The sequence below is a fragment of the Pelodiscus sinensis genome, chromosome 3 (genome assembly GCF_049634645.1).
Source record: "Pelodiscus sinensis isolate JC-2024 chromosome 3, ASM4963464v1, whole genome shotgun sequence".
NCBI classification, from domain to species: Eukaryota; Metazoa; Chordata; order Testudines; family Trionychidae; genus Pelodiscus; species Pelodiscus sinensis.
The window spans coordinates 165,668,400-165,695,634 of record NC_134713.1 but is presented as its reverse complement, the minus strand read 5'-3'; the positions used below and the strand labels follow the sequence as shown (position 1 = coordinate 165,695,634).

General features: G+C 44.4%; 2 long non-coding RNA genes across 2 annotated transcripts in view; one reads left to right on the top strand and one right to left on the bottom strand.

The window, feature by feature from the left end:
- The window catches only part of LOC142828042 (uncharacterized), a 44,671-nt gene that overhangs the window by 8,518 nt on the left and 8,918 nt on the right, over positions 1-27,235 (bottom strand). Inside the window, exon 2 of the long non-coding RNA XR_012902965.1 lies at positions 18,344-18,458. This is a non-coding gene — a long non-coding RNA (uncharacterized LOC142828042). The remainder of the gene's footprint in view (positions 1-18,343; positions 18,459-27,235) is intronic.
- Positions 22,883-23,398, top strand: LOC142828044 (uncharacterized). The gene is made up of 2 exons (XR_012902967.1): positions 22,883-23,016; positions 23,114-23,398. It is a non-coding gene; the product is annotated as an uncharacterized LOC142828044 (long non-coding RNA).

The following is a 27,235-nucleotide window of genomic DNA, read 5'->3' as shown; positions in this document are numbered from 1 at the left end:
GGAGCTTCTATTTTTGAACACACGTGTCCTTTATTTTGTACATCAGGAAGGGGGGTTAGGGAGGGGTAAGTGGAAGGGGGTGAGGGAGGAATGGGGTATGAGCCCCCAATGGGGAGGACTGGGGTGGTTCTGCGGGCACCTTGGGGTGGAAGCTCTCCTGCAGCCCCCTGATTGACCCCCCCGGATGGCAGCCTGTGGCAAGTGCAGCCGGGCTGATGGCCGAGTGCTGTGATGTGCCCAGTGTGGGTACTCAGGGCACTCCAAACCAGGACTGCTTTGCAAGTGGGGAACCCCTGAGAACTGTCTGTCCGGGGTGGGAGTCGGGTCCCTTTAAGCACAGCCCTCGGCTAGCCTGAGGCAGCAGCTCCACGCTTTAAGTCCTCCTCTGATGCCCTGCCGGCACTGCTTCCGGCCATCCTTAAGCCCGGTTCAGGGTCCACTTAATGTGGACATGCTAGTTCAAATTAGCAAAACGCTAATTCAAACTAGTTTTTAGGTCTAGATGCGCTAATTCGAATTAGCTTAGTTCGAATTAACTAAGTTAGTTCGAATTAGCGCTGTAGTGTAGACATACCCCATGTGTGCTGTGGTGTGCTGCTCGCTCGGACTGGGCTCTCAATGCTGGCCACATGGGAAATGCCATTGTGATTTCCCCCGGGCTTTTTGTGCTCACCAGGAGAGCAGTAGAGGCACAAGTGATGGCCAGACTGGTCAGAGTGGGACAGTGTGGGAGGGCTCCTGGCAGCCAATAGCATTGACTTTTGGCCAATGCTGTGTTTACAGTACCATACATTCGATCGTGTTAAGTTGGGAATAGCGTTACTCCTCATGAAAAGCAAGAGTACAGAAATCAACTTCAGCAGCCCTTAAGGTCGCTGCGACAGGCTTGGTAGTGTGGATGCATTGCTTAGAAAATCAACCGTAGGTGGCTAAATTCAATGTAAAGTCCTTGTGTAGACCAGGCCAAAGTGACTTCCCCAAAGTTGTGTAGTCAGATAGTAGCAGGAATCAAAACAGAAACTAGGTCTTCTGAATCCCTGCCCAATATCCTACCCAGTGCATCATACTGCTTATTCTTTCCCTACAGTTTATAGTTGCTGCTGTAAATTGGAATCTACAATAGTTTTACTGGTTTCATTTCTAAAGCCCTTACAGCATCACTGTAAGTATACGGGTATGTCTACACTGCCACCCAAGTTAGAATTAAAGCTCCTAATTCGAACTACCATTATTCCTCCTGCAAGGAGGTTTAATGGTAGTTTGAATTAGGAGCTTTAATTCGAACTACCTAGTCCATGCCGTGTGTAGCCGTGGGCAGGTAGTTCGAACTACGGGCATTTAAAAATGGCGCCTGCCCGGGAACATGCAAATGAAGCCCGGGATATTTAAATCCTAGGCTTCATTTGCAAGTTCAAATGCCTACATTAGCCACCCTAGTTCAAACTAGAGTGGCAGTGTAGACATACCCCTTGAGATTAGTCCTGATTCACCATCTCATTGCCAACAGTTGGTATGGCTGTACCAGTTCAGCCCTCCAGTGTCAAGGAAGATGATTGCTTTTCATTTAGTGGCCCTTCAACATGCCAGGGAATTTGGGGTATATGTTCACACTAATCCTGTTAGTATTTATTCATTCAGTATTGCACCACTACATTGTGTCCTCCCTTGATCCTATGCAGAGATGGGCAAGGTAAGATGGGAGGCAATACAGAGGCACAGAACCTTCAGACTGGTCTAAAGCAAATCTCCTGAGATCCATGCTGATCTTGTTGTAGCCATAGTTTTGAAAGCAAACCCCATGCACTGACTGGTAGAAACTGCTATGGAAACATCACCAATCCATACTGTTGGGAGTCCCCTTACCTTTATTTGGGAACAAACCAAAATGTGAGTCATATCAACAAGACTCATATTCTCATAATGCACTTTTTCTATGGCCAAACCAAAGTGGTTTGTTCATCCATTTTTTAGCAGGAAAAAGTTTTCATTTCAGATTAGTAAACTGAAAAATATCTGGGTTTGAGTTTCCTTCCTACTGTCCCATAATTCTGTAATAGCTGGAAGGATTTCCCTCAGACTCACCATAAAAAAAAAATCACTCCTAGACCAAGACCAAGCAGGTCATGAAAAAAATTCAGCCCTAAAAGGAGACTTTATGAAAATAAGGTGTTATAATGTAACTCCATAGGCAGTGAGACTGGAATTATGATAAGAATATGCTTCAAAGAAAGAAAGAAATTGTTTGAAGTATCTAAGATCCTAACACTTCTGGAAACCTCAGTTGCACAGCTGTTTGGTTTTTTAGAAAAGTCAAATAAATAAAATTGCAGTAAGCCTCTCCTTGCCTTCATACCTGCTCTGATGGCATCTTAAGTACAATATTATCTGATTGACCTACTTAGCAATCAAAGAGAAATCCAAAATTTCCAGCTGCAGCTTCTGCCAAGTGCCATAGAGATCTGATCAGACTGATAGAAGAATGGGGCCAATCCTCTGATAACAGAGCCAACCTAATGAGTCTGAGAACTGGGCTGCTGTCATTTATGAATGGCTGCAGAAATGTTTCTGGCTTACAGGATCTGACAAGATAATCAGAATATGCTCAAGCAAAATCTATCACCTAATCTGTTAAGCAGGTAAGCAATTGTTTAAATAATTAAAGTCAGGGGTACTGTGCCAATTCATTTGGAAACAGGAAACATGTGACTTGCACAGATAATGTGAAATATTTTAACAGTTGTCACACTTGCCGCATTTCAGCAGCAGCTGTTTTATCCTGAACAAATGAGATCATTGTGCTCAAGCATGCTGGGAGGACAGTGGCAAAATGTAGGGCACGTCATGAATCAATGGACAAAGAACTCCAAAAGCTGTGTCAGTCATTGCCTGGGTTTACATAATATGTACTCTCAATGAAATATACATGAACAGCATCTGTTTCTGCTTTTAAGAGCACATTGTGCAATGTCAGCCATCACCCATTGGATGGAAACTGGGTGACAGGACGAGGATCAGGCACTCTAATGAGCAACAGGGAGGAAATGGTGAATAACTTTGTTGGGAAGCTAGTGAAGTGGGTGGCTCTAAGTGACCTTAACTGGTGTTTTCTTAGACTCTTAAAAGTAAGTTAAGGAAACTAGAACTCAAAAGCTTAACTCTTAGCAAGAGTCAAAAAGGGATTGGACATTTCTAAGGAGCTCAGAAAGATGCAGAGTTGTTATAATGAATTATAACGATTTATGGAAGGGATATTAAATCACATGATTCAGGGTTCAAACTAGTCTCTGACTATGGGGGTATGTCCATAATCCATGACTCAGAGCTCTTAGCAGAGACATTCAGGCTCAAGCTGGAGCCCAAGGTCTGAGATACTTCCCCTTGCAGGGGTCGAGCCCAGGCTGCAGTCCAAGACCAAATGTCAACATGGCAATTTTATTGCCCTTTAGCCCAAGCCCCGTGAGCCTGAGTCAGTCGTCCTAAGACAGCCGTGGCTGTACCATAGGTCATTTATTTCAGTGTAGATGGACCCATTGAGACCAGACAATATCTCACATCTACCTAGTGCAGTGTTCTGGCCCCTTCCTTTAAAGCGCCATGTTCTGGCCACTGTTGGAGACAGCATACTGTAGAAGACTGATCTCAGGTCTGATTCAGTGTTGCAATTCCTGTCTTCCTCCATACCCCGAAATATTCTATAAAGAACAGTCCTGCCCTTTATGGTTGGATTAGAAGAAATATTGGACTGAGTCTCCCTCACGATGGGAGTCACTTCACTGAAGTTAATGGAGTCACACATTTGTAAAGCTGCTGTAAGGCCTTTTTTCTATCAGTAGCTCCTATCATTCTAAGACTATATGAAAATGTCAGGCTACCACTGTGCTACCACTGGCGCTCCTCCAATGTTACTAAGTACCATTCTAGCATACTTGAGAGGTAGAGATGCTGAATGTTTTAAACCTATTAATCTTGTTACATGTTTATACATTTTCAAGTGTCATTAGCTGTTATTACATCACCAAAAAGGATGGTCTTCATCAGTAGATAAAAAGAATAGGTAATGCCATTTTTTCTTGTTTAAATAGACAGACAGACAGTTAGATAGATAGTTTTCTAATGATCTCTCTAAAAGAAACCTCATTAGCATGTTGGCACCTGGGAATAACTAGGCAACCTTTTTTTTTCTAGTAGGTCAAGATTGTGTCCTGTGTAAGGACTGATTCATTTCTATACTATTTACCGAGAAACTGGGTAATATACGTAATTGTAAGATTATGAGACATGGCTGTAACTACTCATTTATCTATGAAAAGTAAATTTGTGCAAAATAGCAAGTAGAGAACGAGAGTGCTACTGCTGTGTTGCTTATCCGACCTCCATTTTACAAAACCAAATCACAGTGGGGTGTTAACACAATAAATAAGCATGTAAGTCAAGTACAAAAAGATCTCCTAGGTGTATATTATTATATACACTGACACACCGTATTAGACACAGAGCTAAATATAAGTATTCTTAGTTACAAGGTTTATTAGTCCCTTTTCATTCAGTCTAGAAATTTGCAGTGGGAACTGCTAAGAGGTTTGTTGCTGTTGCTATTGGCTCTGAAAGCCCTGGGGATAGATCCTATGTTGCACCAGCAGATGGCACTGCAACTTTACCTTCAGAAGACATTGTAGGCAATTCAGATGCATGGCACAAAAGCCTCAGTGTGAAAACTTAAGACAACGCTATGCCAAGTCTGCTCGTTTATTTATTGTTGTTTTTTTAATATGTAGCCTTCAGCAGATTAGTTGGCTCTTATAATAAATACTAGCCATGGAACTATATAAGAAACTGTGAAGTTAAAATTGGCTTCAGAAGTCACTTTTCCGGTAATTTGCTTTTCATTTAACCTGCTGCAGAGAAATAAAATCAGTCCGTTTAAAGAAAAATAAGATACTGAATGTTGTTAAATTGACACGGTCTGATTAAATATAGAAAGGTAACAAGCAAAACAAGCCAGCAATATAACAAAATACAGAAGTGCAGCAGCAGAAAAAAAATCATGTACAGTGGCTTCTATGTTTCCATAAAGTAATATTTGGAAAAACTTTATATTTGAGGGTTCAGCTTGTAAGGCACTATCTAAGGAGTGAATAATAATGTGTACTAAAAAGAAAGACCTATCTGAATGAAGAGTGTTTACACAGTGTGAATAAATTCAATATGTTTACATTCAAAATACCTGGCGCGAGGGATCTACGTGTGGGTCACATTACTTGCACTCCAGTAATAAATGTGGCTGCTCCATGCAGTCTTATGCCCTAAGGAGACATAGGTAACCTATTCATTCCCAATTCTAAGCCTACCCAAAGGTAACAATACCACTTGACAAAGTTTGCCTTTTTTCTGTTATCATTATAGATGAGTATGAACTGCATAATTTAGACCAGGATATGGCTAGACCCCTCCAGAATGAAAAAGGTCTCAGAGCCTGGCATTTAATTTAAGGCCATCTCTTTTTTTTTAGTCTCTTTTTCTTCTCCTTCCCCCAGAAAAGGAATCATCACGTTGAGTTGACCATGGCTCTGCACCTTGAATCATCATTTAAAGAAAAGTAAATGGAAAAAACTACCTTGTAAGTAGCATGTTGCACCTGCTTCACACATGTGCGGGTGACTACACAAGGCACGGGCAATGGTAAACCAATCCTCAGCACATTGCTACTAAGCTCTGTAAAGATTCTCTGCTATGGGGGAGAAAATGTTCTCTTAAGCAGATGACAGGTATGAGTGGCTTGTGAATTGTAGGTACTGCTTCTAAGAATCTGTCATCTTTATTTTGACCTTTTTAGGTGGAGATTGTCTTACTTACTGAATGGCACATTACTGAGTGGAGACACAGAGAAATATTATTTTTTTCCCCTTCCTCCTGTTAGAACTGCATATCTGAATGCTCTGGTCTAAAGGAGAAGGTCCACTTGAGATACACAACTCCAGCTACGTTAATTATATAGCTAGAGTCGATGTATCTTAAATCGTGTTTTCATGCTGTCCACACAGTGGAAGGTCAACAAGAGCAAATGCTCCCATCGGCTTCCCTTACTCCTCATGAGGAGCAGGACTATTGGCACGGATGGGGGAACCCTCTCAGTTCAAATTAGTGGGTCTTCACTACCTGCTAATTCAACCCTCGAAAGATCGATTGCAGCAGCATCGATCTTTTGCATAGTATAGACATGGCCAACGTGTTTTAGCCCTGGGAAGTCAAGCAATAGACTAACAGACAAATCTGACACCTTTGTTTTGTTTATTCTCGTATTGCCAGGAGAACTGAGCCCTGAAGCACTGTTCTGTTCTCTGATTCTGCATGGAATTTGTGGGTTGAGTATTCAAGGACAAAATGTGGAATTGGGGGACGATAGGGATGAACACAGTGAAGCTGTGGCAGAAAAGGAAACAGTTTGATACAATTGAGGAGAGGGAGTGTCAATATGGGGCTTGTGGGAATGGCTGGGGTAGAAGGAACTGACAATAGAATTTTCCTCAGTGCAGGAAGAGGATGATGTGGAAAAAGGGAAATAGCTACATTTTTGCTTATGGATATGATGCATGTCTTTGTGTGTGTGTGTGTGTGTGTGTGTGTGTGTGTGTGTGTGTGTGTGTGTGTGTGTGTGTGTGTGTTGGGTTTCTTTCAGTGGAGTTAGATCAAAAGAGGGTAGTTAAAGGAACCAATCAGGAAAGGTAAAACAGTGACTCAGATAAGAGTCATGGAGGAAACAATGGAAAAACTATAGTGGACAATATTCATCTCCAAGCAAGTTGAGAGCGTCTTACTCTTCCTGAGACTAAGCCTAGGATCAAAAGGAAGATACCAAACAGTAGAAGCCTCTGGTGGGTGTTGAGTGAGCAGCCTGAGACTTCTCAGAAAGCACCAGTGAGAGCTGACAAGCATAGAGGCTACCAGAGACAAAGACAGCAAGCTGTAAGTTGGCAGTTGACTTTTCCCAGAGATAAGCAGAGGGGAACTTACCAAAAGTAGGCCAGGAAAGATTAAGAACCAGGCAAATAGGACTTTTATTTCCTGTGGCTTTGTTCTCTGAGCTTTGCATATTTAGGGGAAGGAATAAATAACTCTTTGTTTTTAAGAGGTTATTTTTGAATTGCTTTGATCAGTTTGCTGCTTACAGGTCCCTGGGCTGAAAGGGTTTACAGGTGCTACATGCATCTGGGCCTGTGGCATTAACATAGTTGGGAATCAGGTGGACTAAAGCCCAGAGATCTAGTCTCAGAGAAGCTGGAAAACATGGCTGGCCTCTTGTTTCCTGCTCTTACCAAGGACATGTTTCATCTGTCCCCATAAAACTGTGACCAAGGTATAGTAACTCTTTGTTAATTAAATCAGCCCCTATCTTCAAACAGAAAACCATTTTCATTTCAAATTCACCTTGAAATATCCAGAGCTATCCATAATTTATTTACTACATTATTTTACACTCAAGTTTTATACGTGTTTCTATTTTTTTCTGCAAAGTAACCTACTTAAATCCTGACTACAAATCATCAAGATATTACTCTTTCTCCATCTCTATAAATCCCTTGTGAACAGGACCTCCTTCAGTTCCTGCAAAACTTGGCTAGTGAGTCCTGGTGCATTGTATAGCATGTACATCTACCTGGGTACCATCACGTAATGTGTTTATTATTGTTTCTTCCTTGTGCTCGTGGGACAAAACATAGCATAGTCACAGATGGACATAGGCCCTTTCCTGCTCCTTGGGTCAGCCTTTTATGCTACTTGCTTTTTTCCCTGGATGCTCCAGCTCGTGAGCTAATTACCTCCGTAGCTCATCAAGCTTCCTTGAGATATAGGTATCTCTTCAACCCTTCCCAACCCAATCAAGCTATCAAACTCTTCTCCTTCTGCTCCTCCCACTCTGCCACCATACTGTCCTCCATGCTGATGCCAATTGCGTCTTGTCTGGACTTGACAACCACATTGGGGACGCTGGCCGGGCCTAATCATACCTGGTATCTTGGGTGATCTTAAGGCCTGGTCTACACTAGGACTTTACATCAACTTTAGCCCAAAATGGTTAATTTTCTAAGTGATGCGTCCACACTATCCAGCCTGTCATGTTGACCATAAGAGCCATGGGAAGTAAATTTCCATACTCCTGCTTTTCATGAGGAATATTGCTATTCCTGATCTTGCATGGTCAAATTTACACTAGTGTAGACACAGCATTACCGGAAAGTCAACATCATTGGCTTTCAGGAGGCCTCCCACAGCTTCCAACTCGAACCACTCTGGCCGCAACTTGTGTCTCTACCGCTCTCCCACTGATCTCAAAAAGCTCCGGGAATAGTAGAAGGGCCTGTCCCATGTGTCCAGCTTGGCAAGCATATGGCAACCAAGCAGCACACTGAGGTACACGTGCAGATGGCATCAAGCAACTCCAACAACAGTGCAATAATGTTGAGGACTTCTGTTCCTGTGGGATCCAGTTCCCAGGGGCACAGAAGGTCGCCTCCCTTCCATGTCCAGGAGATCTTGGACCTCATTGAGGTGTGGGGAGGATGAAATCATCCTCAACGAGCTCTGAATCAGCAAGAGGTATGCTGAGATATATGGCAGGATCAGAAGCTTCATGGGGGCTAAATGATTTTCCAGGGACACACAGCAGTGTAGAGTGAAAATCAAGGAGCTGCACCAGTCCTACCACAAGGCAAAGGAGGAGAGTGGATGGTTTGGGGCAGCACTTCACACATGCCACTTCTATGACCAGTTGGACAGCATTTTGGGGGTGTGGCCCGGCCAGCGTCCCCAATGTGGTTGTCGAGTCCAGTCAAGATACAATTGGCATCAGCGTGGAGGACAGCTTGGTGGCAGAGTGGGAGAAGCAGGAGAAGAGTAGCTAGCTGCTGATCCCCAAGAGCCAGAAGCTCAGTATGACGCTGGAGCCAGTGTCCCACCCTCCTCCCCAGGATGTGTCCCATTCCAGCACCAACCCCAGGGTGGGCACTTCCAGTGAGTTCACAAACTTTTTCTAACTACAAGTGGGTTCAGGCAATGGGATATGAGCTGTGGCATGCTCTCTCTGCCTACACAGCATGGGGCTGCGTGGAAAAGCTTGTTCATGTGTCTGTAGATGGAATGGGCATCTTGTCTGCGCAGCTACATGAAGCTCTCACAGAGAAACACCTCTCACAAGGTTTTGGGGAAGTCGGTTTATGCATCCTCCACAGTAGAACACCTTCCAATGCCAAGCGACTAGTAAGTGGTCTGGTGTCATGGAACCACAAAGCAGTGCATCATAAGACCCAGGTTTAGGGCTACATTCAGTCAGAATACACTCTCAATCACTCCATCTGATTCAGAGATGACTGATATCTCCCAGGGCAACCTGCATGAAGGAGGAGGGCAATCTATTAACACTCTCCCTGGGATTCCGTGTATGCCGTACACACACCCACCCCCTGCAGGGAGGAAAAGAACCAGTGTCTCTGGAAGGCCATGTGTGATGGATCCAGCATGTGCCAAACACAGTGGCAAGCTGACCCGACCCTTCCTTCTCTCCCACATCTTCCAGGCTCCTGCCCTGGCTGAGAAAGTAGCACTGCCCTAGGAAGCCAAGTGTGCCGGACACAAGGGTAGCCACCCCCTACCATTAACCCTCTCCCACCTGCAGGCTCCAGCCCTGGCTGGTCTGCCTCCAGATTGTGTGTGTCCCAGTGCTCCCCTGAGATGTCTGGGCACCCGCTGGAAAGTACCTGCTTTACGGCAAACATTTGGCTTTGCACGGAACACAGATTCTTTGTCTTTACAGAGACCTTCGGTGTAGGCCAGCAAATTAGCATTAGTCTTAACACAATGTATGTGCTGTAAACTCTACACTTGTCACTTTTCTTTGCAGCTGTGACAGCAGCCAGCTCAGTGCATCCTCCACCTCCTACAGCAGGGGTGGGCAAGAGGCTGCGAGAGGGCCGGATCCGGCCCACCAAGCCACTGGATCCGGCCCCAGGCTGCCTCGCTGGGACCCTTAAGCACAGCACAGAGGCAGCTGCTTTAAATGTGGCTGCTCTGTTCTGGAAGCAAGGAGGAAGGCTTTGTGTTCTGCCCCGCCCCTCAGCAAAATCTCTCGGTCCCAGTTTCCGACCAATAGCAGCTGAGATATTTTGCTGATGGCAGGGGCAGCCAATGAAGCCTCCCCCCATTCACCCTGTTGGAAGCAGAGCCACGTGGAGCAGCTTGCAACTGCAGCCTTCAGGTTCCTGCAGGGATGCTGACTGGTAGCTGCCTAGGTAAGCGCTTCCCAGGCACAGCCTGCCTCTGGCACCCCTACCCTCTTTCCCCCCTAACTACCTGCCCCAAGCCACCACCCAAGCTCTTTGTACACCCAGATCACAACCCCCTCCCAGACCCTGCATTCCTCCTACACTCTTTGCTAGGCCAGAATCCTCTCCTGCACCCATACTCCCTCCTGGACTCTGCACTCCAAGCCTCTGTCGCAGGTCACAACTCCCTCCTACACTCAGACTCCACCCCCCTCTTGTACCCCAGTCTCCTATCCCAAGCTCCCTTCTGCACCCAACCTCTGTCCCAGACCCTAAGCCCACTCGGTAGAAATATGACCCTTGAGCACTTGCCAAAATCTTGCGGTGCCCCCCCCCATTAAAAATTATTGCCCACCCCTGTTCTACAGCAGCTGCCTGCCTAGCTCACATCTGCAGGCACAAATGCATGTGGGAGGAGATGTTCAGGGATCAAATGGACTGCATGCACACCCTCATGGTGGAGATCCAGGGAGAGCAGAAGAACTGGAGTGCGGAGTGGCAGGAGAGGGGGGCTGTCAGGGAACATCTCACATGCCAGTACAAGACAATGTTTTCCTCGTTGACCACTGTGATGGAGCGTGTGGTGACCTGCCTCAAAAGGGCACTGCTCAGAACCCCACCCACCCTGATGGCACTCCTGGTTCCTTCTCCACCAGTCCTATGGCTTCCACATCCAGGTCCACAGAACACAGGTGGAGTGGGGACTCAAGGGGAGCCAAAGCCTCCAGGCCATCAAGAGGCAGAAGGCAGTCCCACTCCCATTCCTGAGTCACTCCTCCCTGCTTCTGGTTCCCAGGTCTTCCACTTCCCTGTTGTTTTTCCCTAATAAACACTCATGTTCATTGAACAATGGTCTCTATTTGTTGAACTGCAGAGGTGGGGTGGAGGATTAGAGGGAAACACAGGGAATGCAGGGGCAACTTGTGGAGAGCCACATGACAGAATCTCAAAAGAGGCTTTCACAAAACTGCACCTTTCCTAGCCAACCCATGTTGATGTCAGTGAAGCAGCGTTTGTGATCCACCAGTGCCTGCAGCACCATGGAGTAGTACCCCTTGCAGTTGATATACTCCTTGGCAAGGTGTTCAGAGACCAAGATGGGGATGTGCATGCCATCTATTGTGCCACTGCAGTTAGGGAAGCTCATCGTGGCAAAGCCATCCACTATGCTGTCCACGTTTCCCAGAGTAACGATCCTCTGTAGCAGAATGTTATTGATGGCCATTGCTACTTGTATGATAATAGCCTACTCTGAACTGAGTCACCATGGAACAGTGGCTGTCTGGCATGACAAATTTCCATAGGGCAATTGCCATGTGCTTCTCCACGGTCAGAGCGAATCTCCTGGCATCTCAGGGCAGGGGAAAGCCATTCGCACAGTTCCAGGAATGTGGCAATCCACATATGGAAGTTCTGCAGCCACTACTGATTGTCCCATGTCTGCATCACAATGCAGTCCCACCAGTCTGAGCTCGTCTCATGGAACCAGAACCTGTGTTTCACTTTGTTCACAGGATTGACTAGTGGCTGCACTAGCATGAGTGCCAGGCCTTGTCTGAGCATCACCTCCATGCCATGTTGAGCTTCATCCTAGTCCTCTTCTTGGTGGAGTGCCATGCATACGCTCTCAAAGTACAGCACCGTGAGGCATACCCCAACACATATGAGCATGACAATGCTTTCCTGAACACTGGGCTCCATGCTCACACTGCTATGGCAATCAGGGCACCAAAAGGTGCAAGTGGAATGCCTCTCACTGATGTCACACAAGTGCATTCTGAGACGCTAGCAACATGAGCCCCTGACCAGCTACAGCAGAGTTTTGGACCCAGAAGACATTGTGAGCATAGCTCAGAATGCAAAGCTGCCATGGTGCCTCACTGTCTGTGTTGACAGAATGCTCCCTAATGGGACCACACTGCTTCAGACTACATCTGAGTCTTCCCCACAGTGAGGACATGGACTTTCAACTTCGCAACATCAAGTGGTAGGAAATCGACTGTATTAGAGTTCACCTGACCTTGTAGTGTGGAAATGCCCTAAGTGACCAGGCTGTTGGCCTCCAAGGGACAGGTAGCTGCTAACAGCACCCTGTCTCACCCTAGAATCTTTTCCAGATGGGGACCTATTTTGACATTTTAGGAAGACTTGGTGACCCAAGGCAATTCAAAAATGGTGGGAGGAGGGGAGCCAGAGCCACCTGGGGAGATACTTGGTGACCCTTTTGAAATGTAATGGTGACCCATATTTGGGTCCTGACCCATAGGTTGGGAAACCCTGCCCTAGAATAAACTGGAGTCCTTCTGCGGTGATACTTTATTTGGATCCGATGGCCTCCACTTAATCAAAAAGTGTATTGACCTCTAAACCTCTCCACACAAGAGAGACCAGCCTACCACAGCTCCACTGCCACCCAAGCTACTTTGGCTGCATTATAAACCTGATCAAAGCAGAATTCTGTGTGAGCCCTTCTACCTATTAACTAACATGTTCTAACAACATACCTTTTATTCTAGACAAGGGCTAAGAAATCCACAGGTGGAAAAGTTAACCATTCTCCTGAGCTCCTAAGAAACACTAGGTCCAGATCCTTAAAGGTATTTAGGTACCCACATCCGATTGAAATCAATGATAAACATCTAAACATCTTTGAATATTTGGGCCTAGTGTCTCCTCCAAAAGCCTACAATTTTTGGCCCTCTTGTTCACTTCCTGGCCCCTCTTTACTAGCTATATCAAGCTAAAGCACATTGTATATAAGGCCATGGCTATGACTCTGAATTCACACAGTAAACAGGCCTATGAAGGAAGAAGGTGCCCTTTTTGCAGAGTCAGTGCATTTTTGCAGAGTCAGGGAATGCCTCACTGACATTCCCTGAGCTTTCTGCAGATGCTTTCGCAATCCTCACGCCCATACTAATGGGTAAAGACAGTTAGGCACAGGTTTGTAAAAGTATTGAGATGTTGTTGCACTCAGTGGTGCAATGCCTATCTGATATAAGTTTTATTTTCCAAAGGGATTTAGGCACTTCAGAACCAAAATGTCATTGACCTTCAATAAAATGTTGGCTAAGTATCTAAAGCACTTTGGAAAATGAGACAGTAATCCTAAATCAGTTAGGCTTTGTAACACTGAGTACAACACTGCTTATGTAGCTATACAATTCTGGATTTTAGAGGTGACAGTGGTCATCAAATTTGACATGTGTTTGCAATGCAAAAAGGTCAATAGAAATTGTGGCTGCAGAGGCACCAGCATCTAATGAAGCAGAGAAATTAATAGTTTTATACACATGTTTTGTAACCTACCTCTGCTGATATATTATATTCAGTTCTTGGCACTACATTACCAAAAACATAATGACAAATTGAGGAATTTCAGAAAAAAACCCCACCAAAATTACCAGGGGCTTATAACAAGAAAACATCAAGGACTAATTATGTATAAACTGAATAAGATATGGCTAAGTTTAAAAATATTTATGGGTATTGTGACAGGTCAGTGGCCCTTTAAAGGTTAAAACCCAGCCTTGGGGGTGGGCTGGAGCTGTGAAGCCAGCAGCTGTGGCAGATATTAGCAAATTAGGGCCCAGCTGAGGGCAGTATAAATAAAGGCTCCTGGAGGGGAGGAATCTCTGACTCATTCTTGCTCCAGCTGTGGAGCAGGAGGGACCTAGTTGCCAGGGAAGCTAGAGGCTTCCTGACACAGAGCAGAGCAGAGCAGAGCAGAGCTGAGAAAAGGCAGGCAAAGCTGGGGAAGCTCTGGCCAGGCAAGCTTCCAGGCTGCAGGGCCTGATACAAGACCTAGGGCTGTAGGGAGACAGCCAGGGCAGCAGGAGGCAACAGATTCACACTCCTTGCCTATGATGAGTGGCCATTTCAGACTGACAACCTGAGGCAGGGGCTAGATGAAGTCTCAGTAGGGTCACTGAGGCAAGGTGTACATAGAGGGTTGGGGTTCCCTGAAAGGGAGGACCCCCAGAGCATGAGAGGCACTGTGGCAGGGCAGTGCCTAGATGGACGAACGCTCAATCTGGGAGGGTTGTGTAAAAGCAGGCAGGACACCAGTCAGAAGGAAGTGCTCCTGCACTGAATGATGCTAATTCCCGAGTGACCAGCAGGAGGCGCAGTGACTGTGAGTTGCACTGTGTTACAGGGGTAAACACCAAGAAGGAGGAAGAAAGATGTAGGTTGTCAGGAGCTAGGATCTGTGTGAGATGTAGCTATGAATCACAGAAGAAAGATTAAGACATGTAAAATGTGAGCCCACATCTCAGGGGATATTTAAAGCCTGAGAGCTCACTAGAGAGTGCATTGGAGACAGCAATCCTACATGGACAATGAGAGGGTCTGAATGTTCAATAAATATAAGATACAGGCAGTCCCCGGGTTACGTGGGTCCGACTTAAGTTACGAACCGGGGGGGGGGGCCCCGCTAGTGTGGGGTGCCTCCCCCACTGTTGCCGCCTCCAGCGGCGCAGGGGGCGCTTCTCCCCAGCAGACCAGGGAGACGCGGAGCTAGCGCCCCCCCCCCCCCCCGCAGCAGACCAGGGAGATGCGGAGTGGCTTTTCTCACCGCGGAGGACGTGGGCGGCGGGACCGCCTAGGCGCGCCGTGGTCCCGCCGCCCGCGTTCTCTGCGGCGAGAAAAGCCGCTCCATGTCTCCCTGGTCTGCTGGGAGGGGGGGGCACAACTAGTGCGCCCCCCTCCCCCAGCAGACCAGGCTTTTCTCGCCGACACCTGGGGTAGAGCAGCTGGAGGGCTGCCGGGTTGGTCCCACAGCGCCGAGGTGCGTGCTACTGGACCAATCCAGCAGCACCCAAGCTGCTCTGCCCCAGGCGTCCCCAAGTCAGTCCCTGCTGAAACTGATCAGTGGCTGACTACAGGAAGCCCAAGGCAGAGCTGCTCTGCCCCGGGCTTCCTGGAATCAGCCGCTGATCAGTTTCAGCAGCGGCAGACTTGGGAACACCTGGGGCAGAGCAGCTGGGGTGCTGCCGGGTTGGTCCAATAGCTCCGAGGAGTGGCGCTGCGGGACCAACCCAGCAGCATCCCAGCTGCTCTGCCCCAGGCGTGTCTGATTCAGCCGCTGCTGGTCAGTTTCGACAGTGGCTGAATCTGGACGCCAGTTCCGACTTACGTACAAATTCAACTTAAGAACAAACCTACAGTCCCTATCTTGTACGTAACCCGGGGACTGCCTGTACTTATTGGCTCCCACTATTATAGTACTTGAGCACCTCACGGTTTTTAGTGCATTATCCTCACAACATGCCTAGGATGCAGGAAGCATCCCTACTTTACAGGTGGGAACTAAGACACAGAAACTCATGTCCTCAAAAAAATTTAGGGCCTAACTACTTTTAAAACTCTGGTTCCATGTCAAGGATGAGCAAAGGCATTTAGGAACCTAACTACCTTTGAGGATTTAGGCTTAAATAACTTGCTCAAGGTCACACAAGGAAATTCTTGGTCCACTGTTTCCTTCTTTAACAACTGTGAATCTGTAATTTACCATCCTTTGTTTCTGATAGTTTTCTGTGTCTAATTTGAATGTAGCCAATTCTGTATTTTACAGGGTTTTCTAAACATGAGAACTTCATATAATAAAATAACAAATTGGCAAAGGAATGTTCCAACTTAAACTTGTTCCTATTTATATGTGGAAATGAATCTATGTATGGATACTTAACTCTGCAATGTAATGTACTGCAGTATAAGATACTGATGACAGTAAAAGTTTAAAATACATGCTTGTTGTTTTTCAACATTGGAGAGCAGAATTATTCAATTACTAGCTATGTTCTTCATATGCTGTTTTCATATACTCTCACTAAAATGAAAGGGGCTGAGGATAGTCTACATCCTAGTTAGACTCCAGTGCCCAACCCATGTCTTAAAGTGAGCTCTGTCTATTGTTAAATTATGAGACTAGCTGTGAGAATACTTGGGTTCAGCTGGATCTCTTTGGTGCTTGGGCAAGTCAGTTAAACTTTCTCTCTGCTGCAGGGCACTCAGTTCATCTCACCCATCTGTAAAATAGGGACAATAATACTTGCCTATAGAATAGGTTGCTATGAAGCTTAACAGTGCTGTCTGTGATGTGGAAATTGGACTGCCAGTAGTTCTTGCTGAGGTCAGCCAACCAGCACAATAAATGAGGGTAGTTTAAGCAGACTTACCTGCAGTGAAAGGGCAAGCTGAGGTAACCCCTGAATACACTGCTCTCCCTCTTCTCCCCAAACAGGCTACAACTGAGAGTTTTATGATTCAAAATTATACTCCCAAATTGGATTCTAAGAATGTATTCAGCATTTCATCATGATCATAGGTTGTGCAGATTTTCCTTAAATTGATATGAATGGCTGTGTCTACATTGGCATCCCTTTCTGGAAAAGGGATGCTAATGAGACACATCGCAATTGCAAATCCGCGGGGGATTTAAATATCCCCCGCGGCATTTGCATTTACATGGCTGCCGCTTTTTTCCGGCTTGGGGATAAGCCGGAGAAAAGCGCCAGTCTAGACGTGATGCTCCGGAAAATAAGCCCTTTTCCGGAGGATCTCTTATTCCTACTTGAAAGGCTTGGGTTCAGCTTGAAAGGCTTGAAAGTAGGAATAAGAGATCCTCCGGAAAAGGGCTTATTTTCCAGAGCATCACGTCTAGACTGGCACTTTTCTCCGGCTTATCCCCAAGCCGGAAAAAAGCAGCAGCCATGTAAATGCAAATGCCGCGGGGGATATTTAAATCCCCCGTGGATTTGCAATTCCCACTGGTCTAATCTGCATCCCTTGTCCGGAAAGGGATGCCAATGTAGACACAGCCAATGAGTCTTTAAAAAGTTTCTACAGACTAAACCTCTCTCTCTCTTTTACACCCCCTGTAAGCCACAGGGGGGAAATGCCTTGATAAATTTTAGACTTGAGTGTTCTGCTTGTTTACAAAGCAATAGCCATATCCTTGGCTATTAAAGTCAGAAACTGAAATCTAGCTGTTACCAAATTAACAGGAAGCACTCTTTATTTATTCTTATACTGTAAAATACTTCACATCTTCATAACATTATACATGTTGAATCTCTCTGGTCTGGCAACATCTGTGGTCCAGAATTATTTTAGTTAGCTGGATGTCCACTTATCATGTGTGTGGCCAAGTTTCCTGTAGTACCATAAAGTTTGTTTATAGCCACCAGTCCTGGCTGTCATGGTACGTCTACACGGAAGGAATAAAGATGAATTAAGCTATGCAACTTGTGCTCCATCAATTGTGAAGCTTAAGTTGAAATAGCTTAATTCGGCTTTTGGCGCTGTCTATGCAGCAGGAAGTCGAAGGAAGAACATTCTTCCTTTGACTTCCCTCACTCCTCATAAAATGAGGGTTATAGAAGTCTGAGTAAGAAGTCCTCCAGATCAACATTATTTCAAAATAAAGGCTGGCAGTGTAGATGCACACATTGTTATTTCGGAATAATGTTAGTTATTCCAAAATAACACTGCTGTTTAGACATACCCTCAGTGTTCTGTGCTGTTATTAGCTCTAATTTATCCCTAAATGTCTTCTACGAGCCCAGTAAGCAGAAGAAGTGTTGGTAATGCTGCTAGACAATACTGATCTTGACAAATTTTCTGATTTGGCCCTGGTCAGGTCCCGAGGGTGTCAGATTAGAAAGGTTCAACTTGTACCATAATTGACTTCTATACTCACAATTTCCTATCTGTACTCCAATGGCAAATATGACTGCCTCAGCTTCTGACTCTGATGTTGCTGATTTTTGTGAGCACATGAATGGGGCATTCTGAGAACAACCGCTCATGAGAGCAGAGTGATTTGTATGCAGCTTTTTAATGTATGAGAACAATCCACAGATAGTTGTGGAAACTCTTCCAATCTGCCTAAGAATCCTCATTATTAGCTACTATTATTTGTATACTGCTATTATTAGTGCACAATAACCATGCAAAGAAGACCTCAGTCCATGAGAGTCCAAAGAAGTGCAAAATAAAAGAAGTGTAAATGTATGGATCAGTACCTGTATAGCATCCCAGGTGCTCTGATTGGCCGAGACCGTTCCATTTCAGGATTATATTGTGTAACAGTCCTAGCAGATTGTTTTATAGTGCTCCAGATGGACACAGAGATATCCCCTGCAGATGTACACAAAAACAGATATGATTTGATGGTTCCAGGCTAGAGTCTGGGATTTACCTAAACCCCGTACAGCACAGGTCTGAGGCACGGATGCAAACATGGTAGAAAGCTCACTTTTGTTCATTTCTCATCTTTGGGCTGCTGCATGTAGGTGTAAGTTAGAGCAGTCTGAGGGCTGTTCTTACATACATAGGTACTAGAATGCACCAGCAGCCAACAAGTAGGACTACATGTATAAGTTAGCAGGTGCAGGAAAGCCTCAACCTTTCCTCCTTTGCAGTAGGAGACAGTGGTGTTGCATAAGTTACTATGATCTGGGGCCAGATAATCCAGATCTCTTCCCATACCCTGCCCAAAGTGTGATGCAAAACAGCCTGCACCAATCAAAGAATTTCCAATGGAAAGTGAATGTCAAAGTTTTCTGTAAGCAGATGTAGTGGACCTAATAGGCAGGGAGGCTGGCATTTGACAATGCAGCTTCCACCCACTCATGCCAACAAATGGCCAATCCCACAACTTGAGGCTGAAAAAAACAGAGATTGAAATACAGGAGAGATGTAAGGCAGTCTGTGTGGAGGTAAGAGATACAGTGTGAGGAAGAGAGATGAGAATGAGAGCTAGGGCCTAGAAGGCACTAACAGAGTTCTAGAGTAGGGGCTGAGACAGCAGTAAATCCCACATCCTCAAAGATATAATGGGAGTTAGGCTCTGAATACCTTTGAGTATCCAAAGGGTAGCTGGGTGCAGCACAAGAAATGAGCAGAACCAGGCATAAGGAGAAAGAGAAGATACAAATGTAACCCCCTTTTTCTTCCCTAGGTTACTTGGGAGCAGGTCACACTCAAATGTGTGCCTGGGCGCCTGATGTTTTTAACATAAAAGGAGATCCTGAGTATCCTAGTGGTGATGTTGTTTAGTTGGGTATTCCCTAGCCACCCCTTTGCTGCACTCGCTTGCTCCTAAAGAATATACAATGATGGTGCCTCTACCTGGCTGGCCCTGTACAAACTTATGGTGTGCCTTGGGAGCCTCCAGGAATAAAATTATTCCAGTAATAACCTGGAACTAACTCCAAGACAACAATTATTAATAAGATATATCTAATTGATTACATTAGAATTAACACACCTTTACTTAATAACTTGAAGAAATAGGATTGAACAGATTAAAAGTGAACAAAATCAATTAAAAAGTACACAGAAAGAAAGGAAACTTATCTAACTGGCATTTACACTGCCACCATTTATCCCCCCCAGAGAATGTACTCCTCTTGATTCAGAGTCTCTCCACTCTAGGGACAGTCAGCAGCCCTTGAAGCAGCCTGCTGGATCCAAACTCCGCAGGTTCCCACTCCCAGGCTCTAGCTGCAACACAACAGCTCCTAGACTGGATAAGTCTCCTCCACAACAGCCTGGCTCCTCACTCCCAAAATGGAGACTCCTAACTCTCTGTCTGCAAAGCCTGGAAGAGACACCATTCCCCCTTTTTTCCAAGGGCTCATGGGAGTTGTAGTCTCCAGGGCTAGATTGCAGAACAAAGGATCCTCCCAGAAAAATTCAGAGGCTCCTTTAGTAAGGAGACTATATTCTCCCCCCCACCAGAAAAATCCTTAATGTCCCCATTAAGGAACTAGTACAAAGAAGAAAAAACAGATTAACTTACAATACAATATATACATTAATTCCTACTGTTGATTGGGGTAACATCCAATAGAGCATAAAGTATAGGCCCATTAACATAGATACAGTTTAGGCATCTAACCTGAGGTAAGCACCACCATGAGGAACACTTGAAGTCATGCTTAGAGGATACATCATCTAGGTCAGATTTTTCAGGTGTTTTAAAATGTTTCAGCGCAACCTCTACAGCAGCCTGGCTCCCCGCTCCCAAAATGGAGACTCCTAACTCTCTATCTGTATAGCCTGGAAGAGACACCAGTCCCCCCTTTCCCAAGGGTTTATGGGAGTTGTAGTCTCTAGGGCTAGATTGCAGCACAAAGAATCTTCCCAGAAAAAGTCAGAGGCCCCTTTAGTAAGGGAACTACACAAATATGATGTTCTAAACAAGATAAAAAGAATCATAGAATCATAGAACTGGAAGAGACCTCAGAAGGTCATCAAGTCCAGCCCCCTGCTCTAGGCAGGACCAATTCCAACTAAATCAACCCAGCCAGGGCTTTGTCAAGCCGACACTTAAACACCTCTAGGGATAGAGACTCCACTACTTCCCTAGGTAACCATTCCAGTGCTTCACTACCCTCGTAGTGAAATAGTTTTTCCTAATATCCAACCTGGACCACTCCCACCACAACTTGAGACCATTGCTCCTTGTTCTGCCATCTGTCACTAAGAAATGAGAAAGAATACAGAAAGAGAGATGGTGAGAGCAGGAAAAGGAATGAGGCACAATGTATTCATCTTCAGATTTCCTTCTACAACGCCTCCGCATTACTAGACCTCATTCTAGAGGCTGCAATTTATTCTCCACAATTCCTACTGACATTTTTTCTTCTTTTCTTTTCTTTTCCCTTGCAAGCAGGACAGCTGATGAAGGAGTAAGGGAAGGGAACTCCTGAAGGTAGAGAGAAGGAGAATGGTAGTTCCAGTGAAAAGCAAAGTCAGTTGCAGCATCTAGTTTATTACAGGTGTGAAGCAAAACAAACAACACAATTAGTAAAACAGAAGTGTTGGGCTGTTAGGGGAACAGATATGTATTTGAGTCATTATAATTATCTCCTTCTATAGCAGCCTAGAAAATGGAAATGGGAAAAATAGACCAAGCTCTCCCTGCAGATGCAGCACACAGATCTCTGAGGGAGGATAAATCAAGTATTAATCTTATAAGTCCTGTGGGCCTGATCTAGGGCCCATAAAAGAATTCTGACTTTAGTAGATCCTGACTCCTTTAAGTCAATGGGAATTTTGACATAGAGTTCAACAGGAACATGAACAAGTTTGTAATCTTAGCAAAAAAAAAACCCCATTAATTCATGTCATATATATTGTAAATTACATTAACTTATAGATATAAATTAGCATTGGCTAGATCAGCGGTTCCCAACTGCTGGTCCATGGACTGGAACTTCTGGCTGCCGGGCTGCAACGGCTACCGGAGCTAAAACCGGCTGTTTGCAGCAGTTCTGCGGGTCAGGGCTTTGCATAATGAATATTCAAATTTGCAAATAAAAGGCTGCCGGTCTGCCAACAATTTGTGAATGGGTTTGCTGTGTGTGGTATAAAAAAGGTTGGGACCTACTTGGCTAGCTCATTAATAATACCATATAACTGTGAATCTGTGTTCTTAACCTATATGGGTATGTCTACACTACCCCGCTAGTTCGAATTAGCGGGGTAATGTAGGCATACCGCACTTGCAAATGAAGCCCGGGATTTGAATTTCCCGGGCTTCATTTGCATAAGCCGGCCGGCGCCATTTTTAAATACCGGCTTGTTCGAACCCCGTGCCGCGCGGCTACATGCGGCACGGGCTAGATAGGCGTACAGATAGTGTGGAATGGCTTGCTAGTTCGAACTATCTGGCCCGTGCCGCGTGTAGCCACGCGGCACGGGGTTCGAACAAGCCGGCATTTAAAAATGGCGCTGGCCGGCTTATGCAAATGAAGCCCAGGAAATTCAAATCCCAGGCTTCATTTGCAAGTGCGGTATACCTACATTACCCTGCTAGTTCGAACTAGCGGGGTAGTGTAGACATACCCTCAGTTACTCACCTGTCTATGAACCTATATGCTTACTTATCTTTATGAATCCTTATAAAACAAAAATGAAGAGTTAGTAAAAAGAATAAGTTTATAAGGACTATATAGATCAAGGGTAATTTTTTTTAAAAACACCTTAAACTCCTGACATTTAGTGATTTTTGAAAATGTTTATCCTAAGAACTAGGGCTGACAACTGATTAAAAAAATTAATCGCAATCAATCACATGATTCATCACACTGGTAAACAGTAATAGAATACCATTTATTAAATATTTTATATGTTTTCTACATTTTCAAATACACTGATGCAATTGCAACACAGAACACAAAGAGTAAAGTGCTGACACAGGACATGCTTCCATGCTGATGACATTTGTTAAAAAAAGCTTTTTTTTTAATTGAACGTCTCGGGGAGAATAATTTGTCTCCTGCTCTATTTTGCCAGCATTCTGCCATATATTTCATGTGATAGCAGCCTCAGATGATGACCCAGCATTTGTTGTTTGTTTTAAGAACACTTTGACTGCCAATCAGACAGAACACAAAGAAAGTGAAATTTCCAAAGATAGCTACAGCACTCAACTCATGGTGTAAGAATCTGAAGTGCCTTCCAGAATCTGAGAGGGATGAGACGTGGTTCATGCTTTCAGAAGTCTTAAAAGAGCAACACTCCAATGCAGAAACTACAGAAAAGCCTTCAATAAAGAAAATCATCCTTCTGCTTGTGCCATCTGACTCAGATGATGAAAGTGAACGTGTCAATCTGCACTGCTTTGGATCATTATGGAGCAGAATCCATCATCAGCATGGACAGGTCCTCTGGAATGGTGGTTGAAGTATGAAGGGGCATATGAATCTTTAACACATCTGCAAGTAAATATTTTATGATGCAGGCTACAACAGTGTCATGAGAATGCCTGTTCTTACTTTCAGGTGACATTGTGAACAAGAAGCAGGAAGCATGATCTCCTGCAAATGTACACTTGCTTGTTCAAGTGAATTGACTGAACAAGGAGTATGACTGAGTGGACTTGTAGGTGCTAAAGATTTACAATACTTCGTTTTTTAGTAGTTATGTAACAAAAAATATACATGTGTATGTTGTACTTCCACAATAAAAAGATTGCACTACAATACTTATGAGGTGAATTGAAAAATACTGTTTATTTTTATCATGTTACAGTACAAATATTTGTAATAAAATAATAGTATAAAGTGAACACCTTAGACTTGTACTTTGTATTGTAATTTAAATAAATACATTTAAAAATGTAGAAAAATAATAACAAAAACATTTAATGTATTTCTGTTGGTATTCCATTGTTTAATAGTGCAATTAAAACTGCAATTAATAATGATTAATTTTTAAAATAATGATTTTTTAAAGTTTATCTCACAAAGTAACTGTAATTAATCAAAAGCTTTACTAAGAACATATATTTTCAGTTTAACTAGCTGTGCATTTCCATTTTGGAACATTTATTTTACCTAGCTTTCTTTAATTTGGACTACAGCTTTGGATTCAATAATTGGAGCTGGTTGGGAATTTTTTAAATACAGGCAGTCCCCGGGTTACATGGATCCGACTTACATCAGATCCCTACTTACAAACGGGGTGAGGCAACCCTGCACTAGCTGCTTTCCCCCAGCAGACCAGGGAGACGCGAAGCTAGTGCCCCCCCAGCAGACCAGGAAGACGCGGAGTGGCTTTTCTCAGCAGACACCTCAGCTTGAGAATAAAGGACTGAGGGAAGTGAGGTGTGGGAGAATAAAACTGAGCTCCGGAGAAATGTTTGGCTAGAGTTTCCCCTACAATATGTACCAGTTTCGACTTACATACAAATTCAACTTAAGAACAAACCTACAGTCCCTATCTTGTACGTAACCCGGGGTCTGCCTGTACATTTTTTTTCATCAGAAAATGCTTCTCAAGTAAATCTAAACTTCTCACAGGAAAGGGTCAGTTTCACAGAATTTCCATTTTGAAAAAAAAAGTTAAAAATTGTCAGCATCTTCAAAACAAAAAAGTTTAGTATTTCTGACTGAAATGACTTTTTGGTTTCAAATTTAAGTTATAATTAACGTTCTTAAAAATTAAAATAAACTGTAATAAAACATTCTGGAATGATCACAATGAAATTAGTAATTGATCAGCTGTGATTTTTGGGGTGAGAGGTTGCCATTTATTCTTTGAGTTTGCATATTTTTGTCCTGATTCGGGGTGGGGAACATTTTTGAAATCTCAAAAATCTCAGAAGTAGGAAAATCATTTCTTGCCCATAAACCCTGACTTTGTCCAGAGTAATATTTATCATCAAAGTTGGCATTCTTTAATTCATATCTTATGGAAATATTAAGCAGTGCTAGGTTGACATTAGTTGTGCATAGGAAAGAGCTGAATGTACATATTTTGTTTAAGAATAATATTTATGAATATTCATTTTAAACACAAACAGTGGTTCCAACATTAGTATATTTGTAGCAGGATTGATTGATGTTTCAGAAGAGAAGCTGAATCACAAAAAGAATGTGTGTACTTAGGAAGTGTCATCAGAGACAGAGCTGAAGACAGTGGCAGTAGTAAGCACCTGCAGCCCATGTAATCACATTGGTCCCCAACGGGACTCCCTGAAAACCAGATCTAGCACCTTCTGTTTGACTTACTGGGCATCAGCCGCTCCATCCTGTTCCCTCTGGGGAGTCAGCTGTAAGAACATCCCCATTCCCCACCACTCATCTTCAGTTCTGCCCCTGGACTCCATGTAGCTCAGGAACCTGTGCTCCCTTACCCGATCCTGGCTTAACTGTTCCCACACTGGCCTGCCTCTGAGTGCCCCATTGCCCAACCATAGCTCACAGGACATTATAGCGGGGAAGGAAAGGGACCACCTGGTAACCAAGGAGCACCACACTGCAGAACCTCCAGTGGGGAACAAAAGGAAACAGCTTACTACCAGCAAGCCAAACACAAACAAAGTCCTCACTGGTGGCTTCACTCCCTGGGCTCCACTGCCAGACAGCCCTTTTCTTCTGAGCATGCTGGTCCTGGTGCTGGGCTTGGGCAGAGAGGGAGGCAGGGGAGCTCACAGGCGGTTCAGCACAGGGAAGCTGCTGCCTGGGACTGGGCAGACAGAAGCCGGAGACAAAGACACATAGCATACACTTTTCCCTTTCAGTGTGCTACTTCATTGCCAGTCCCACAGTACTCCTGCTTCCTTTTTCACTGCTGCCAGAACTGGTGGGAACCCAATGTGGACCCAGAGGTGAAGACTGGACAGCAGAGCCCCAGCTGGGAGCAGGACCCGAGCACAGGCAGAGGAAGTCAGGAGGAGGATGGGCTCTGAGAGTAATTACCCCAATTTCTCTAGGTCTTTTCCATCTCCCTCACTGTCCCCATCTTCTTCCCCATTCAAGGCCGGGGCTCCAGAATTGAGCTTTGCAGGGGTCTCCACCAATGTTCCTTCTAATGTTTTCCATCCATTTGCAGAATAATTAAGTGCACCGAAGCATGTGCAGATGTGCACTACCAGTAAAAGCACATGCTGCTGGTGGCTGTTGGTGCTGTGATTCCCTGCTGAGCTGGCAGCATTTGAATGGCAGGCAAGCAGAGGGCAGACAAAGTGCACATGGAAGAAATCCAGGGGAAGGGCCAATGAATTTGGGGCTCTCAGTGATAGGTTGGCTGGAGAAAACCAGCAAAGAAAGCCTGAAAGAAAGAAGACAGTAAGGAAGTATAGGGAAGATGGAGGATATGATGGAAAGTTTCTGCCAAGAGACGTTTAAAGAGAAAAGGATTGGAACTCCAAGACCTGGGAACACACGCCATCGACGAGAAGGAATGGCAAAGAATTCTGGGCATCTCTGGCTCTCTGTAAATGGAGAAAGGAGTTGAGAAGAGAAGTATAATATGTCACTATTGTGCTGACTATGTTTGTTTCTGTGTTTTGCATTAAATTCCTTCCACGACAGACTGCCATCAACCAATGGGCTTTGAACAGTAATACATTTATTATTATAAAAGTTGTTTATTGTTATTATGTAGCTGCCTCTAAATTCCCTCAGGTACTTGATGCTGTACAAACAAAGAGAGAATCTCTGACCCAAGGATCTTGAAACTTAAATAGATAAGAATGACAAAGTTTGAGAGAAAATATTATTAGCCCTATTTTATCAATGAGCAGAGTGAGGAAGTGATTTGCCTAAACACAGAAAGCAGAGTTCAGACTTGAAGTCAAATGTCTCAAGTCCATCTAGTTCCTTAGCTACAGGACTACCTTTCCTCTCTTTACATCCACACTGCACCATAACTCGAAATAAGATACGCAATTTGAGCTACGCAAATTGCGTATCTTATTTTGATGCTATTTCAAAATTGCTTATTTTGTCATTTGGTGCTGTCTACACTGTGCCAAATTTTGAAAGAAAGCGCTATTCCGAAACATCCCTTATACCTCGTACAATGAGGTTTACAGGGGCATCAGAAGAGCGATCCCAAAATAACGGGTTTGCTGTGAAGATGTGGGATAGCTTTTTTGAGATACTCTGCTATCCCAAAATAGCATTGCAGTGTAGATGTACCCTTTGTCTTGTAAAGTATCTGCAGTGACACGATAATGACTTTTAACTTTATTTAACATAATAAAAAAGAATTTGTATTTTCCAGGTAGGACACAGGACCTTCTGAAATTGTTGAAAAACTGGACAACAATAGTGGGATTAAAAGAACCACGTTTGTAATCATCAATTTTTTAGAAACAGATTAAACCAAATCTCTTGGTAACAAACCCTTCTTTGCATGGCTCATCTGCTAGCTTTAAAAAACAGAATGGTGTGTCCAAAAACAAGAGGCCCATTTCATGTTGTGTCTATACAGCGTGTCAGCCAGCTGATAAAAAATGTCTCTCCAGTTGTAATTGAGACTATTTAAGCAAAACAAGGAAATAGGAGTTTTATTAGCAAGCCTGGAAAAGCTGACTATGCCTACCCCTGGATGCTGAACAGACCAACCAAAAGTTCTTGCCTTAGTATTGTGGGGAGAGAAGGAGCACAGAGCGG